Here is a 19,017-nt window from a genome sequence, read left to right as displayed (position 1 = left end):
GTTAAAACTATACAAACAACAAAGACCAGTACAGCACAGGAATAGGCCATTCAGCCCACCAAGCCTGTGCCAACACAACGCCTTTCTAATCTAAAGGCCTTTTGCCTCTGCACGGTCTATATCCCTCCATTCCCTCCCTGTTCATGTATCTGTCAAGATGCTTCTTAAACTTTGCTATTCTACCTTCTTCCACCACCTCCTCTGGCAGAGCAATCCCAGGTACTGTGTAAAAAAAAAACTTGTCTCTCGCATCTCCTTTAAACTTTCTCCCTTTTACCTTAAACCTATGTCACCTGTAATTGACAGTTTTACCCTAGGAAAACGACTCCGACTACCCATTCTATCCATGCCACTCAATTTTGTAAACTTATATCAGGTTACCAATCAACCTCCGATGTTCAAGTGAAAAAAAATAAGTTTGTCAATCTCTCCTCATAGCTAATACCCTCCAAACCAGGCAACATCCTGGTAAACCTTTTCTGTACCCTCTCCAAAGCCTCCACATCCTTCTGGTAGCGTGGCCACCAGAACTGTACGCAATATTCCAAATGTGGCCAAACTAAAGTTCTATACAGCTGCAACAAGACTTGCCAGTTTTTATACTTTATGCCCCGACTGATGAAGGCAAGTATGCCATACACCTCCTTGGCCACCCCATCCACGTGTGTTACCACTTTCAGGGAACTGTGGACCTGTACACCTAGATCCCCCTGTATGTTAACGTTTCTCAGGGTTCTGCCATTTACTGTCTTGACCTCAAAAAAAAATTGGAATCAGCTCATCTCACCTCTTTCCACAGTTCACTGTTTTCTACTTCATTATATATCCACTTTGTCCTTAAAAGATCCAGTGACCTCAGCATCAACTATTAGCTTTGTCAAAATATCCCAGATTCCAACAACTCTCAGGAACATTCCTCCCCAGCCGCACAGTGCAAATGTTTAATAATTCCGTGTCATTTATGCCCTAACCAGAGCAAAGAGTCTTTCATTATTCACCCTGTGAATACGCATGTTTAAAAAGTTCTATTACATCTCCCATTAATCAGTTTTCAAACCTCTGCTCCTATCCTTGACTTCATCTCAAATGAGTTAATTATTTTCTTACTGAGATTTCACTGATAAAAAGAAAGCAACTTGAAAGAAATTAACACTATAAACCAATTGTGTAGACATCCAAGAAGCTGAACATTGGAAAGTGATTTACACAGATATTCCGATATTTAAAAAATAATTTTTTGTCCCTCATTGTATAACACCTTAGTAAGGGGGTGTGTTTGGGTTTGCAATTTACACACAAGAGAGCAGGGTCTCCTAAAGAAAGGAAGACTATTGAAAATACAACTCTCTAAGTCACATCTCTCTATATCCAACAATTGGGTGAAGAGTAACTTTCACAGTGTTGGACAAAGGTCTTGCTGATCTGACACCAGCATGTGGTGAGATTTCAAAGGTCTCGATCGGCAAAGAGAAACTTTATTCATCATTCCCATAATGTTAACTCAGTTGGTAATTACCAATAACGCATCTAACACCATTGGTAGTGGTTATGATAAGAATATTATCCCAGGGTATTTTACAAGGAAAGGAAGGCGAGAAACCTCCTCCTGTCTTCGCCCTCTCTCTGGAATTGAATGGCTCCTTATGCACAAGGAAGTAGAAACTTAATGGCATGTTAATTCCCTCGTCCCCATGCTACATATTGGCCACATATTCTAAGTAGAACCCAATTGCCTTATCATGCACAGCTGCCATATGGTCTGGCCTCCTTTGCTATTTGGTAATGATGATGACCACATATTTAGCCTCACAGCATCAGGGACCAGGGTACAATTCCAATCTCGGGTGACTGTCTGTGTGGAGTTTGCATGTTCTCCCCATGTCTGAGTGCGTTTCCTTTGTGTGCTCCAGTTTCCTCTCATTGTCCAAAGATGTGTGGGTTAGGTTGATTGGCTATGCTAAATTGCTCTTTAGTGTCAGGAGATTAGCAGGGTAAGTACGTCAGGTTACAGGGATTGGGCCTGGGTAGGATTGCCAGTGCAGGTTCAATTTGCCAAATGGTCTCTTTCTGCACTGTAGGGATTCTATGATTCTATGATTTCCGAGCCTGGCCTCTCTGCCCACTGGCACAGTCCTTTTGCTGATCCCCTCATAAGAGGCCAGTTGATGCAACTCCATAAATCCACTCACCCTGGTTGTTCAGAGGAGGTCGTTCGTCTTTTTGCGGCACCACATAGAAGTTCATGACTGTATCCCACAGCTGCACACCTCCTCCGTACCTCCATGCAGGCCATCTCAGTCAAATGGGAGGGTTTCCTATTGCCATTCCTGGGGAAGAGTACCTGCTGCCGTTCCCGGGCAGTCTGCGGGTGAATGTCCAGGGAAGCATTGCTGAACCATGGGAGTGCTCCTTGTCCATAGACAGGCACGTTGGTGAAAGATGGGGGTCCAAGAAGATGCTTAGCACGATGAAAGGGGGGAATGAGTGTGGGTGGGGGGGGTAGTTTATTTGAAGGAAGGTGTTAAAGGGGATGGAGGTTGTGAATCAGAAAAATAATTTCTAGATGGGCCTAGAGATGGAGGATCTGAAATCAAAGATGGCACCTGCAGAGACTAGATGCTTGCTGAGGCAAGCCACTTATAGCCTGCCCTGACATTGAGCCATCTGATGGCTGGTGTTGTGTTCTTCTGTTTTTCATATAACAGGGATTGGTAAGACAGTAATGTAATTTCTTTATTTGAGGATAAGGCAGTCACTATTAACCAGCAGGCTATGTAAACATGTTTGGACTCTATAACTGCTGCTATGTTCAGTCTCAAAGATGTGGGGTTAAACATCACTTCTTGTCACAATGTGGGTAGCGATTGACAGTAGGTTAAAATACTCACCCTTAAAGGTACTTGTATATCACATCAAACAGCAAGGCGGACATTCTCCTGCCTATTCCCAACATGTAATTCCATGTGGGGCACATGCCCATTGCACAAACTTATGATTTGAATCGTAATTATATACATTGTGGTTCCTGACGCATGAGCAGAAGTGGCACTCATTTCTGGTTCTGCCATCAGGAGCAGTGCTCCTCTGATTAAATTCCATCCAAGGATTCAGAAATATACAAAGGGTAAGCAATTGTAAACGGTAGATTCACAACAATTAATACTGCAACCATTGTAATTTGACCTGCACTCAGAAAGAATGTTCCCGACGGTGGGGGAGTCCAGAACTAGGGGTCATAGTTTGAGGATAAGGAGTAAACCTTTTAGGAATGAGTGAGGAGAAATTTCTTCACCCAGAGAGCATTGAATGTATGGAATTCACTACCAGAGAAAGTAGTTGAGGCCAAAACAGTGTGTGATTTCAAGGAGAAATTAAATATCGTTCTTGGGGCTAAAGGGATCAAGGGATATGGGGGGAAGGCAGGATCAGGATATCAAATTTAATGATCAGCCATTATCAAAATAAATGGTGGAGCAGGCTCGAAGGGCCGAATGGCCTACTCCTGCTTCTAGTTTTGATGTTTGTGCAGCTTGGATTGGATGTTTGTACAACAAGAATGTAATATAATTCCTGTTTCTGTCATTAAAGGCAGTAAATTAGTAATGAGAGTAAGATTTTATCCATTTGGAATCCCCTTTGCCTGTGGCTCCTTCAGCTTTGATCTCTGTGAACTTGAGGGAGCAGCTTCCCCTCAGTGAGATAGACAATGTTAACCAGAGTCCTCCAACCTTTGGTCATCCTGGACAACAGGGCAAAATGGTCAGCTGGCTGCCTGCACCTCTGCCGTGGATGTCAAGGGAGCACCTAGCAGTGGTAGGGAATGCAAGATTAAGATGTTTTGATTTCACACACGGTTGCACAGGTGCACAATGATTATTAATGTTATGACACTTTTGAAAATGGAGTACACTTTAATGATGCCTGATGTGGTTTATGTGCAATTCATAATCCTTAAGCCTATGCACTACCCAGCCCCCCACAATCTTCCAAGGGACCTCCCAGGCTGGATCTATGTCCCCCAGAATCAGACATGTGCAGGGAGGCCTTTGAAAACCATATGTAAGAAGCCTCACACAAACATTTGCCCTTTGTACAGTCATCTATTCCAATTCCCTAGCACTGTAAGTACCATATACTGGGGCTTCCCTTTAGTTGTCCAGTCGAGCTGACCTGCCACTCCACCCATCCTTGATGACCCACTTCTCAGACAGCATCTTTAGATCTGACCACAAGGCTCTTCACAGTTGTGAGCAGCCACGTGTAATCTTTGATGTGCAGTTCAATACCTTTCCCTCTCCTCCCTGTGTCCAATAGCCTCCCCCACATAACTAATAACCCCCCGATGTAACATTTGACCTTTCCATGTTGCCCTTCAACCTGCCACCAACACCCTCCATCCTGTGCAAGTGAAAGTCCGTAAGAGTTTTAACAACACCAGGTTAAAGTCCAACAGGTTTATTTGGTAGCAAATACCATTAGCTTTCGGAGCGCTGCTCCTTCGTCAGATGGAGTGGAAATCTGCAGATTTCCACTCCATCTGACGAAGGAGCAGCGCTCCGAAAGCTAATGGTATTTATCTGCAGATTTCCACTCCATCTGACGAAGGAGCAGCGCTCCGAAAGCTAATGGTATTTATCTGCAGATTTCCACTCCATCTGACGAAGGAGCAGCGCTCCGAAAGCTAATGGTATTTATCTGCAGATTTCCACTCCATCTGACGAAGGAGCAGCGCTCCGAAAGTTAATGGTATTTTCTACCAAATAAACCTGTTGGACTTTAACCTGGTGTTGTTAAAACTCTTACTGTGTTTACCCCAGTCCAATGCCGGCATCTCCACATCAAGTGAAAGTCCACATTCCCTACCTTCCCAAGGAGCCCACCCCTCTGCCAGTAGCTCTGACACCCTCCCCCCATTCTGGTGACCCCCAGAATCTACATCTCCTTCAATAATCCTGACCTTACCTTCAACTATCATCGCCAAACTCTCACCCTCCCACCCTACCAGCTCTCACTGCCCCCTTTAACGCTTACCATCCCTTCCTATAACCAATTCCAAACATAGTAACAAAGAAAATAGAACAGGAGTAGGCCATTTGGCTCTTCAAGCCTGCTCTGCCAATTAATACAATTGTAGCTGATTCTCTATCTCAACGCCATACTCCAGCGCTCTCCTGATACCCATACCCTTCAGAATCTACCTAGCTACCTATTTCTTTTTAAAATATATTCAGTGACTAGTCCTCCACAACATCTGGGGTACAGAATTCCACAAGTTCACCACCCTCTGAGTGAAGATGTTTCTCCTCATCTCGATACTAAACAGCCAACCTCATATCCTGAGACTGTGACCCCTTGTTCTAGACCCCACCAACCAGAGGAAACATTATCCCTGCATCCAGTCTGTCCAATCCTTGCAGAATTTTACATTTGCAATGAGATAGCCTCTCATTCTTCTAAACTCCAGTGAATATAAGCCTAGTCGACCCAATCTCTCCTGCCATCCCAGGAGTCAATCTGTTGAACCTTGCTGCACTCCTTCTATGGCAAGTATATCCTTTTTGAAGTAAAGAGACCAGAACTTCGCACACTACTCCAAATATAGTCTCACCAAGGTCCTGTACAACAGCAGCAAGACATCCTTGATCCTACACTCAAGTCCTCTTGCAATGAAGCAGAATACCATTTGCCTTCCTAACTGCTTGCGGAAGCTGTATACTTGTTTTCAGTGATTGGTGTACAAGGACACCCAGGACCCTTTGGACATCAATATTTCCAAATCAATCACCACTTAAATAATACCCTGCTATTGCTTTTCCTGATGAAATAGATAACTTCATGCTTATCCACCGTTATACTGCATCTGCCATGTTTTTGCAGCATTCATTCAACTTGTCTAAACCTCCTTGAAACATCTTTAATTCCTCCTCACATTCCTGCCATGTTTTGTGTCATCAGCAAACTTGGAAATATTACATTTGGTTCCCTCATACAAATCATTGATATACATTGTGAATAGTTGAGGCACCAAGGGCTGATCCCTAGTCCACTGATCACCTCCAAAAAGACCCATTTATTCCTACTCTCTGTTTCCTATCTGCTAACCAATTCACAATCCATGCCAATATATTACCCACCAATCCACGTGCTTTAATTTTGCACACTATTCTCTTATGTGGGACTTCATCAAAAGTTTTCTGAAAATCAAATACACTACTTCCATTATCTATTCTACCAGTTATATTCTGAAAAGACTCCAGTAGGTTTGTCAAACATACTTTCCCTTGCATATATCTAGCGAGAATCATACATTAGAGTTGCCACGTACTGTTTTCTACAATTCTGAACGCATTCTAGCACTTTCTCATTGGGAAAAGTAATCTAATGCATCTCAACTTTTACACAGTGGTCAGTAATGCAATGGTCAACTTATCTTCACAGGAAATAACTTTATAATCAAGCTAGAATTTTCCTTGCCACTGATGTTAGACTAGCTGGTCTGTAATTCCCTATTTCCTCCCTCCTTTTTTAAATAGCGGGAATACATTTGCCACCCTCCAATCTGCTGGGATGTTCCAGAACTTTGGAAGATGGCAACCATTATTTCCATGGCCACCTCCTTTAGTATCCTGTATTACTGTGTTTTTCTGGGGAAATGTAAGTCAGCTCATTTTCAGAGTCTGTCCCCTCTGCTCATACCCACATATTTTCATTTCCTGGAGACATGAGCGGGCAGGGGTTAGGTTTTCCGAGTTCCGAGGCAGCATCGGAAGAGTGCAGGTCCTGAGACAGGCTGATTAGAAAGACTGCCTCAGTTAACTGGTACATCATTCCAGTTCTGCACATCTTTTTTGTGCCCCTAACCCTTACACCTCACTCCCATCACCCACCCCATGCTCCCCAATTACGCCCCATACTCACCCTGTATCCACCATGTACAGCCCTCATGAAATAGCAACGGGAATCATTTGATATGAACATTAAAAATACCCCTCAAACAATCTAGTAGAATGTCAGTGAAAAATAGAATCATTCATATTTAAAAATAGATCCTGACCCAATGAAAAAATATTATCTCAAGTGGCCAATCTGTTAAAAACAAACAAATTCCTAGTCACTAACCACATCAAAGACATCCTACTTCAATGGCTACTTTAAACTATCCATCAAACTGTATGCACAGCCCTCTGATGAAGTAGTATTTCTATAGATTTTGAAACTCAGCCAAGCATTTATCATGACTACAGCTGTCAAAACAAATCATTGCAGTTTGCATACAATGAAAGCAATGGAGATTGAAATAATAAATGTCCCTGTTTTTTTCTAAGTTACATCAGATGGCCCATCAATCAAAGCAGTTCATGAGCATGTACCAGCTTTTTTTCTCTCTAAGAGAAAGCTACATTTTGTTTGCATATACAGGGCTGTCGACTTTTAAATCATGACATTAGAGTTGCTAAGCACTATTTTCTATAATTCTGAATGCATTCTAGCACTTCCTCATAGAATCATAGAAACCCTACAGTGCAGAAGGAGGCCATTCGGCCCATCGAGTCTGCACCGACCACAATCCCACCCAGGCCCTACCCCCACATATTTACCTGCTAATCCCTCTAACCTACGCATCTCAGGACTCTAAGGGGCAATTTTTAACCTGGCCAATCAACCTAACCTTTGGACTGTGGGAGGAAACCGGAGCACCCGGAGGAAACCCACGCAGACACGAGGAGGATGTGCAAACTTCACACAGACAGTGACCCGAGCCGGGAATCGAACCCGGGACCCTGGAGCTGTGAAGCAGCAGTGCTAACCACTGTGCTACCGTGCCGCCCCAACCACTGTACTACCGTGCCGCCCTCATTGGGAAAAGTATTCTAATGCATCTCAACTTTTACACAGTGGTCAGTAATGGAATGGTCAACTTATCTTCACAGGAAATAACTTTATAATCAATCACTATAGTACAAACATACCTAACTTATAATACAGCATCGGATAATGACAATTGAAGATATCAAGCCATTTAACACTTACCACTCAGAATATTCCCAACTCTTCAGTAGGCTTCCCCTAAGGTTTGTAAACACGGTAGCACAGTGGTTAGCACTGCTGCCTCACAGCGTCCGGGAACTGGGTTCGATCCAGCTTGGGTCACTGTCTGTGCAGAGTCTGCACATTCTCCCTGTGTCTGCATGTGTTTTCTCCAGGTGTTCCAGTTTTCTCCAACAGTCTGAAAGATGTGCTGGTTAGGTGCATTGAGCATGCTAAATTCTCCCTCAGTGTACCCAACAGGCGCCAGAGTGTGGTAATGAGGGGATTTTCACAGTAACTTTATTGCAGTGTTACTGCAAGCCTACTTGTGACACTAATAGATAAACTTTAACGTTAAAACTGCCAAACAAGGCAGATGTTCAAAAGTTTTCCAAAACCTAATGAAAATACTGGGGAGGATATACAAATTCCCACTCGGGCTGCCAATGGTCACTCCACATCTGTGGGTGGGGTTGTAACTCGAGCTATACTTAACCTGCAAGATGGTCATGTGAAAGGGGGTGTGGGGTCAGGAAGACATGGCAAATTCAAAATTCCTGTAAGGGAAACAATTGTTTTTTTTTTGCCATTTCTGACCCTACTTCCACCTCTATGAAAATCTGGCTGATTTGATAAAGGTTGTGCTAATACACTTAGACAGTGCAGGTAAGTTTTTATATTTATTTAAATAATACTTACCAGCACTCAATGTGAGTGACAGTTTGAGCAAGATCCTGTTTTTTTTTATGTATCCTGCTCATTTGAAGCTCTCAGGACACAAGTGTAGTGTCTGGTTATAGGATGTCACAGCTGCATTTTTCAGTAAGCTCAGGAACCTCTTTAACTAGGTGACTGGCCAACAGTACAAATGTGAGAAGACGATTCTACAAGTCAGCTGTCTTTCATAGAACTCTGGTTGCACACATGATGCCATTCAAGCCCCTGTGCACCATTCCATGTCATGTCCAAACTGAAAGGGAGTTTATTCTCATAGTATTTAGTATTGAGTCATGCAGATTAATCCCTACTTTTCTGAAATGTATTCTGGGATTTCTATTGTGTGCCATCCTTGCTTAAAGTGGAAGGAAAGACAGGAGAATTTCTCCCTGAAAATCATTCTGCCATCCGCAGTCAGTGTTCTGATCAGTGTCCTCAGACAGAAAGTAAACAGAAGCTCTTGCTACTACCTGAATGATTACCAAAAATACAACTGGGATTTTGAAGCTGCATTTCTGAAGTCTTTACCAGTCAGTACCGTACGCACATTTCTCCCAGAGTCCCAAAATAATTTTTGCCACGCATGATCCATAACTACACTCACCAAGAACCTTGTCATGTAAGTTGAAGAACATGGTGACAAAGCCTTGCCAATATAAAAAGGTGAGTCACAATGAAGAAATAGCTGGTGTGATAAACAATAAATCAAGATGCCTTTGATTGAGTGCCAGGGCTACAATAATTTGTAAAGCTGCAATATATCTCTACAAGGTAACTGCCCAAGTCATCTTCTATTTCATCTTGTGCAAAACCGTCAGTGCCTATTTTACTTGTATCCCACATTGCTCCAAACAATTGCACAAGTGTTACGCCCCTTTAAAATTTCTACTATGCATGGAGGAATTTGGTTGGATGGCTAAAACATTTCCTTAACGGTCAGCTGGGAATCTGATCATACACTGTATTATTTCACTTCTGCCACAACTCCATGGTGGAATTTTTACCATCCCATGCTGGTGGATATGCAGGAAGTGGGGGCCTGTACATTTCCCCAGGTGTTCTTCCCGCTACCCTTCTGCCCACTCAGATTGTCTGCAATTTTAGGAGAGACAGGCAAAGCCTAGGGCAGCCCACCCATCTTGCCATAATTGAGGCCCTCATGTGGTCAATTACTTTGAGGCTGGAGAGAAGAGTTTAAAGATGGGGGTAGAGAGCCTGGTAGTTCATCCTGCTTGAGCCTTGGGATGGATTGGCACCTCCTTCAAGGGCCACACCAGACACCTCCCCAAAATCTTTCCACCACAGGTTCTCCCTACCCCTCCAGTCTCTACATCAAGACCCCTGCCATCACCAACCCCCGCCCTACCCACTTAGGGCCTAACTTCCCATCCCTGGCATGAGCCCACTAATGCACCCCATTCAGTGTTTGCCTGGTGCTGGACTTAGGATTTAGAATCTGAGGACTGTTTGTAGAACCAGTCCTGGATGCTGCGGTCTGAACACTACTAAATACAGAGCTGCCAGACAATCAGATTAACTGGTAGCTTTTTGGGGAGAAAGATTTCCTCCCAAGTGAGTGACAGAAGTCCGCCGTCATCAGTTAGTGCTTTTTGGAGCGTTATTTGGCTGCAGGGTTGCCATGATCAGCATGAATATATATGTTCCCTGCTGACTCTTTGGGTGATTGGGTGGGAGATCCTGCCTTGGGAAAACTCCTGCCAGGTTTGAATGCCTGCAGTCATGTTTCTGCCTCTGCCACAGTGCTTTTCAAAGTTACAAATTACATCCTATGTAACTGTGATCCTGGCAAACTATCCTGCCTCATCCTCCCTGTCCATCTACAGTGAATCACATGGGCAACCAGACCATCACTCCCTCATACACCTCCTCTGTTATCCAGCTCTGTGGGCCTGGTTCTACTCTTATTCATCAATTTATGGCCAAAGTATCTCCTGTCATGGCTTCTCTTCCTGGTTCAGAGGTTCTATTATCTCTGAAGTCGTGGTATAGTGGCACAGTGGTTAGCACTGCTGCCTCACAGTGCCAGGGACCCGGTTCGATTCCCGGCTTGGGTCACAGTCTGTGCGGAGTTTGCACATTCTCCCCATGTCTGCGTGGGTTTCCTCCAGGTGCTCTCGTTTCCTCCCACAGTCCAAAGATGTGCAGGTTAGGTTGATTGGCCATGTTAAATTGACCCTAGTGTCAGGGGGATTAGCATGGAAAATATGTGGGGTTACGGGAGTGGGGCCTGGATAGGATTATGGTTGGTGTGGACTTGATGGGCCGAATGGCCCCCTTCTGCAGTTGGAGGGATTCTATGATGTCCCTTAAGGATCTATCCTCGACCCTGTCCTATTTTTCATCTATAAGCTGTTCCTTTTGAAATTTGTAAAAGTGCGCCGCTGTCACATGGCTCCCAGGTCGCAAAAAACAGAAAAAGCGGCCCGGGAGCGAAAAGCGGGAGTGATGGCCCCCACAGACATCACTGTCCCCGCTATCCACCCACCCGCCCCGCTACCCAGACCGATCGCGACCCCCTGCCCCTTTCCCCCCCTGCACCGATCGCCCGCAGAGTGGCAGCGGGCCCCCCTCCCCCCCACCAGAGATCCATCTGCCCCTCCCCCCCACCCCCCACCAGTGAGCGATCGGGCCTCCCCCCGCCCCCCACCGGAGATATATCTTACCCGCCTCCCTCCTCCCCCCCCCCCCCATCCCAGAGAATGGTCTGGCCTCACTCCCCACCCCCCCCCGGAGAATGATCTGGCCTCACTCCCTCCTCCCCCCCAGAAAATGATCTGGCCTCACTAGCCCCCCCCAACCCCAGAGGAACATCTGACTCACTTCCTCCTCCCTACCCACCAGACAAGGATCGGCCCTCCCCACTCCCCCCAAACAGACAACGATCGGCCCTCCCCCACAACCAAATGTTGATAAAGTTGGGCGGGCAGTTCATTAATTCAATTGAAATACATGCAAATATATTTAAATTGCCATTGCGCCCATTTCAGGCGTGAAGCGGATCGCGGCCATTCCTGGGTTTCAGTAAAGTGGCCATTCTGTGGGACGTGGGCGGGGATCGCACACCTGACTTTTCGCACCCGTACACAATGGTAAAATAGGGCCCTTCTAATAAAGAGTGCCCTTTAATAAAGCTTTCTTATGATCTTTTCTTTGCTCTCAAGGAACTATTCAACTAGTCTGTAATATCTCTACATTCTAAGATGGGAGACTTATTGGCATTTGTCATCATATAAAAAGAATACCCGTGAGCCTCCTTGGAAAATATACACAAGCACCCTGAAATTTCAGAATTGTACTTGTCTGCTATCTTGTCCTTTGCATGTTCCTCACTGATTCTGTTTCCACTTATCACCATTGTGCCTCGAACTCTTTTCAAGTGTTGATGCTAATATGGCGTGACCTTAACATCAGGAGGTTTTGAGGTTCTTGGCTAGGACTGATACAGTCCATGATGACTGAAGTTTTAATCTTTTCAGTCCTGAAGGTCATGATCTAGGGAGTTTTTCAGGCCATACGTGGAAGAACAGCTGCTCTATGAACCCGTTCCTGAAACCATGAAGCTATATTGATTTCCTAGACTGTCACAGTCACCATGTGTCATGTTACAGCTCCTGCACTGCATGGCAGATGTGAGTTGTGGAATCTTCCAACTTTCTCGCCATCTTCACCAAATGGGAGGAGACTGTCTCCATTACATGCACATGAGATCTGCTCACTCCATGAAAGATGGCTGGTTCCTCCTCTTTTCCTGTTTGTTCATTAGAGTTCCATAATTCATGATGTTTGGCTATCCTTTTATTTACTTCCCTGGCTGAGAATCATGGGAGAACCATCAATAGTGCCAATACCCTGTGACCTGTGCCATTATTTACAGGTCTAAGTAACTGGAGTGAGATAAGTGAGGTCAATCCAAGATATGTACAATTGATCACTATTGCTGGGTCAATGTCCTGGAACTCCCTTCCTTATAACACTGTATGTGTGCCAACAACACATGGACTGCAGCAATTCAGGAAGGCAGCTCATCATTACCTTCTCAAGGACAAATAGGGAGGGGAAATGAATGCTGGCCTCGTCAGCAACACCTACACACTGTGAAAGAATAAAAGAAGCATTAACTCTTCTGGTAGATGGAACTATGATTGTGAAATATCCGGGGTTTCAGTATCAGCTGAGAGGCACAAAACTCCCAGGAAATGATGGTGAGCCATGTTACTCCAATCTAGGTTCATGGCGTAGGCTGACATTATTAAGTGCAAACTTTTAGGAAATTTTGGAATGATTATATCTGTCACATCTAGCTTGCCCTGAACAGATCCAGCAATGAATGTTTAATGATTTAACAAGGATTTAACATGCACAAGACATATTTTCTCCCACTTTGTCTCAAAGGTTTGTTCATCTATGTTAGTGGGGATCAAAATCATTAAAGAAATGCTAAATCATAGAATTCCTACAGTGCAGAAGGAGGCCATTCGGTCCATTGATTCTACACTGACCACAGTCCCACCCAGACCCTATTCCCATAACCTCACATATTTACCCTGCTAATCCCCCTGGCACTAGGGTCAATTTAGTATGGCCAATCAACCTAACCTGCACATTTTTGGCCTGTGGGTGGAAACCCACGCAGACACGGGGAGAATGTGCAAACTCCACACAAACAGTGACCGAGGTCAGAATTGAATTAGGGCACTGTGAGGCAGCAGTGCTAACCACTGTGCCAACGTGCCGCCCAAAATAGAGATGAATAATCTATTAATGCATTAATCACAGACTGTAAACATTTGCTTTCACAGTAACATGACTGCAAAGAGGAACTCTGACTACTTATCTATGGGATTATTTGTGTATCTTTCCACAATTATTTTGAACAGTAATATAATTTAACTTGAAGTAATTCAAGTTATGAAAACCCCATAGATTCCATTGTGGACCAAACCAATTAACTCTGCAAAAAACATTGGTCATCTAAATTAGCTCTGAGCATTTTAGAATAATCATTCAATTAATGTGGTAAATACACTCAGTGAATGAATATTCTTTTTTAATTCTGGATAATCCCCCATACGATAGGCATCCTTTTGATTTGATTTAATTTATTATTATCACATGTATTGGGATACAGTGAAAAGCATTGTTTCTTGGGCATTATACAGACAAAGTATACTGTTCATAGATATTATAGGGGAGAAGGAACAAGAGGGTGCAGAATATACTGTTACAGTCATTGCTAGGGTATCGAGAAAGATCAGTTTAATATAAGGTAAGTCCATTCAAAAGTCTGATGGCGGCAAGGAAGAAGCTGTTCTTGAGTGGTTTGGTATGTGATCTCAGACTTTTGTATCTTTTTCCGGATGGAAGAAGGTGGAAGAGAGTATGTCCAGGTTTCGTGGGGTCCTTGATTATGCTGGCTGCTTTCCAGAGGCCGTGGGAAGTGTAGACAAAGTCAATGGATGGGAGGTTGGTTTACGTGATGGACTGGGCTACCTTCATAGCCTTTTGTAGTTTCTGCGGTCTTGGTCAGAGCAGGAGGCATACCAAGCTGTGATACATCTGGAAAGGATGCTTTCTATGGCGCATCTGTAAAAATTGGTGAGAGTCTTGTGAATCACCTAAGATATTTTAGTTTGCAAAGGTCGTTTATTTTCTGTTTAAAAAAATAGAAATGTTTGAAGCGCTGAACACAGAACAACTCATGCAGGGACTTACTGGGAAAGTTATACAACCTGCATGTCTTTGATGAGGTGAATTGATGCTGTAATATGCTATGACACCAGGGTTGCTGAATCATGACAGAATAAAATGCTTTGAATTAACACAGCAAAAACTAAGTCTGGTCATAACAAACTCTAGTTAATAATTAGCTAATTATGAACAAGCAATTTTTTTAGTCTAGTCTATTGATTCTTTTAAAAAGGAAGTAATGTTTACCAAAGCTAAATAGACAAAACGTGATGACAAGGATTATCTAAGGACTCGCCACCTGCAAGTAAACACAAACAGGTCCTTGGCATTGTTTAACATTTTTAAATTACCACAAAGCATTTGTTGGCACTCCAGTGACACAGCGAGCATGTCACTGCAGTAATTCACTGCTCCACAGAGTGAGAGATTGCAGCATATCATTTATAGTACCCCACGTGGTGTTTTTACAGAAGCAGCCTGGATGGCCTGTGGAGGTGCCAAACAGTGCAAATTGGAGCTCTCAAGTCAAATTAAAATGCGTTCGGATGGAATTTTCCATGCTTAATCCCTACCAAAATGGCAGGACATTTCTGGTTCAGCAACCCGTTTGACTAACCCGCGGGATTTAAGACCATAAGACCATAAGACATAGGAGCGGAAGTAAGGCCATTCGGCCCATCGAGTCCACTCCACCATTCAATCATGGTTGATTTCAACTCCATTTACCCGCTCTCTCCCCATAGCCCTTAATTCCTCGAGAAATCAAGAATTTATCAATTTCTGTCTTGAAGACGCTCAACGTCTCGGCCTCCACAGCCCTCTGTGGCAATGAATTCCACAGACCCACCACTCTCTGGCTGAAGAAATTTCTCCTCATCTCTGTTCTAAAGTGACTCCCTTTTATTCTAAGGCTGTGCCCCCGCGTCCTAGTCTCCCCTGTTAATGGAAACAACTTCCCTACGTCCATCCTATCTAAGCCGTTCATTATCTTGTAAGTTTCTATCAGATCTCCCCTCAACCTCCTAAACTCCAATGAATATAATCCCACGATCCTCAGACGTTCATCGTATGTCAGGCCTACCATTCCTGGGATCATCCGTGTGAATCTCCGCTGGACCCGCTCCAGTGCCAGTATGTCCTTCCTGAGGTGTGGGGCCCAAAATTGCTCACAGTACTCCAAATGGGGCCTAACCAGTGCTTTATAAAGCCTCAGAAGTACATCCCTGCTTTTGTATTCCAAGCCTCTTGAGATAAATGACAACATTACATTTGCTTTCTTAATTACGGACTCAACCTGCAAGTTTACCTTTAGAGAATCCTGGACTAGGACTCCCAAGTCCCTTTGTACTTTAGCATTATGAATTTTGTCACCGTTTAGAAAATAGTCCATGCCTCTATTCTTTTTTCCAAAGTGTACGACCTCGCACTTGCCCACGTTGAATTTCATCAGCCACTTCTTGGACCACTCTCCAAAACTGTCTAAATCTTTCTGCAGCCTCCCCACCTCCTCAATACTACCTGCCCCTCCACCTATCTTTGTATCATCGGCAAACTTGGCCAGAATGCTCCCAGTCCCGTCATCTAGATCGTTAATATATAAAGAGAACAGCTGTGGCCCCAACACTGAACCCTGCGGGACACCACTTGTCACCGGTTGCCATTCTGAGAAAGAACCTTTTATCCCAACTCTCTGCCTTCTGTCTGACAGCCAATCGTCAATCCATGTTAGTACCTTGCCTCGAATACCATGGGCCCTTATTTTACTCAGCAGTCTCCCGTGAGGCACCTTGTCAAAGGCCTTTTGGAAGTCAAGATAGATAACATCCATTGGCTCTCCTTGGTCTAACCTATTTGTTATCTCTTCAAAGAACTCTAACAGGTTTGTCAGGCACGACCTCCCCTTACTAAATCCATGCTGACTTGTCTTAATCCGACCCTGCACTTCCAAGAATTTAGAAATCTCATCCTTAACGATGGATTCTAGAATTTTGCCAACAACTGAGGTTAGGCTAATTGGCCTATAATTTTCCATCTTTTTTCTTGTTCCCTTCTTGAACAGTGGGGTTACAACAGCGATTTTCCAATCCTCTGGGACTTTCCCTGACTCCAGTGACTTTTGAAAGATCATAACTAACGCCTCCACTATTTCTTCAGCTATCTCCTTTAGAACTCTAGGATGTAGCCCATCTGGGCCCGGAGATTTATCAATTTTCAGACCTTTTAGTTTCTCTAGCACTTTCTCCTTTGTGATGGCAACCATATTCAACTCTGCCCCCTGACTTTCCTGAATTGTTGGGATATTACTCATGTCTTCTACTGTGAAGACTGACGCAAAGTACTTATTAAGTTCCTCAGCTATTTCCTTGTCTCCCATCACTAGATTACCAGCGTCATTTTGGAGCGGCCCAATGTCTACTTTTGCCTCCCGTTTGTTTTTAATGTATTTAAAGAAACTTTTACTATCATTCCTAATGTTACTGGCTAGCCTACCTTCATATTTGATCCTCTCCTTCCTTATTTCTCTCTTTGTTATCCTCTGTTTGTTTTTATAGCCTTCCCAATCTTTTGCCTTTGCTCTTTCAGTGAGCCATGATCTGAGCTTCCCGGTTCTGGCCAGTGAGTTTCTAGTCACCTCAATCAGCAAAACGGATTTGGAAAGATGATGGCTGCAATTTTACTGTCCCACCCCCCATGGGAATCGGAGCGGGCAAGGGGCGGACCTCCGTTGACCTCGGGCGGGATTTTTCGGTTCCAGGACGAGCAAGGCGGTAAAATCCCGCCCGTTGTATCAATTCTGTCAAAGGAAGGATTTCTAATTAAAGGGACCATGACGTGAGTTAGAATGTCTCATCAGCATCTGGGTTTTTGAGGCAGCAACAACTACAGGAACGGAGAAGAAACCTGGAAAGTTTGGAATACAGAAAAGGATCTAGAGGATCTAAGTCTTTGAGGTGGGCATGACAGTGACTTGAAGATGCAAAGTCCCACACTCTCAGTTTTCCAGCAGTCTCCTACAGTACTCTTCAGAATATCACATCTTGTGGTTCCATTCATCCATCTCTCTTCAGACAGCTCCTCTGATCCCCATCTGAATAATCAATATTCAAAATAACCCTAATCCCATTGCTGTCTCACACTAATGCCTCACAGAAACTCTCTAAATTGCTGTCCTCTCCCCTCCACACAATTGATTATGAACACTCACCTCTCCTTACAGAAGAGAACACTCAACCTGGGGAAAGACAGGGGAGCTGATGGTGGGGTTAGTGGGTAGAGGGAATTCTCAGTTGCCCTCCAGAATCAGCAATGGGCTGAATTTAATGGCCTTGGTGCTGGCCCTGTACATTGACCGGAAATTTAGTAGCAATACCACCAGAGCCATTTCTCGGTGTCCCAAAATAATGAAATGCCTATTAGGCAGTCTGCTGTCTACCCTCACGGCCACTGTATCTTTGAAAGTGAACATCCTGCCTCCAAAAGCTGCTGCCCAATCAGGGGGACAATAGCTCTTCAGTCCCAGTGCCACCAGGAGCCCTGGCCATTGCTCAGACAGAAGCAGGCCTGAGAGCAGTTACTTTCAACCGAGACCTTGGGAAAGAGGTGAGTAGCTCTCTGGGGCTTATGGGCCTGGGGCGAGGGGGGGCCTCTGCCATTGGGAGAAATACATGCCATTGGGGGTGCCCTCTGAGGGTTGTGAGGTGTCCGATTGGGAGTGCCCCCTCTGCCTGGAGGGAAGATGCCAGGGTATACCTAGCAGCCTTGCCATGTGCAGTGCCCTCCGGTCCCTGCTAGTGCAGTGGGATAAGGGTCTAAGTTGATCTTAATTGCCACTTAAGGGCCTCAATTAACCTCAGGGCAGAAAGACCTACTGGAACATTCCCACCCTTAAATTATCTGGAGGAAATTGAGAAGGGAATAGGCTCTCCTCCCTACAACTTTCACCTGATTATAAACCCCAACCCCTCCAACCTCCCAGCCTGCTCCCACACTCCCCATAATGTGGGGGTAATTAAATTCTGTCCAATGCATGCCCACCTGTTCTATGGAGAAGGTGATCTTATGTCTAGGATGCTGCAGTTTTCAGCAGCAACCTGCCATGGGAGTCTGAGCCTCCTGAGGCACTGGTGTTTAGACACGGCAAGAGGGAGCTGGCCCTCTTCCTATAGGCTTCTTTGTCACACCTAAATACAACACATCTGAGATCCACCTCCTGCAGGAGTCTTGCACTGGAATCATAGAGCGGTGTGGAGCAGGAGTTAACTGCAACTTAGAAGGCCTAAACACTCAAAGGTCTTCAGGGAGGATGGGGAAATTTCTCAGAAACTGACCAGTACTTTTATTACTGCTTTAGTCTCCAGCTTGGATCAGAGTATTTCCCTGACACTCTTGTCCAGGGACGTCCCAGCACAAGTCACAGTGCCAGGTTTTGTTGTGTGATTCTGGGGCTTCCATTGGGTCGGCGATGACAAATTATCCTTTCCAATGCATTATCATTCAAATGCAAGGCCTGGGCTTCTCCAGGTGCAGGCCAGTTATGCTGCTCAGAGGAAGTCCAAGTAATCC

This window comes from Mustelus asterias, chromosome 10 (assembly GCF_964213995.1).
Source record: "Mustelus asterias chromosome 10, sMusAst1.hap1.1, whole genome shotgun sequence".
Classification (NCBI taxonomy): domain Eukaryota; kingdom Metazoa; phylum Chordata; class Chondrichthyes; order Carcharhiniformes; family Triakidae; genus Mustelus; species Mustelus asterias.
Note: the sequence above shows the minus strand (reverse complement) of the source record.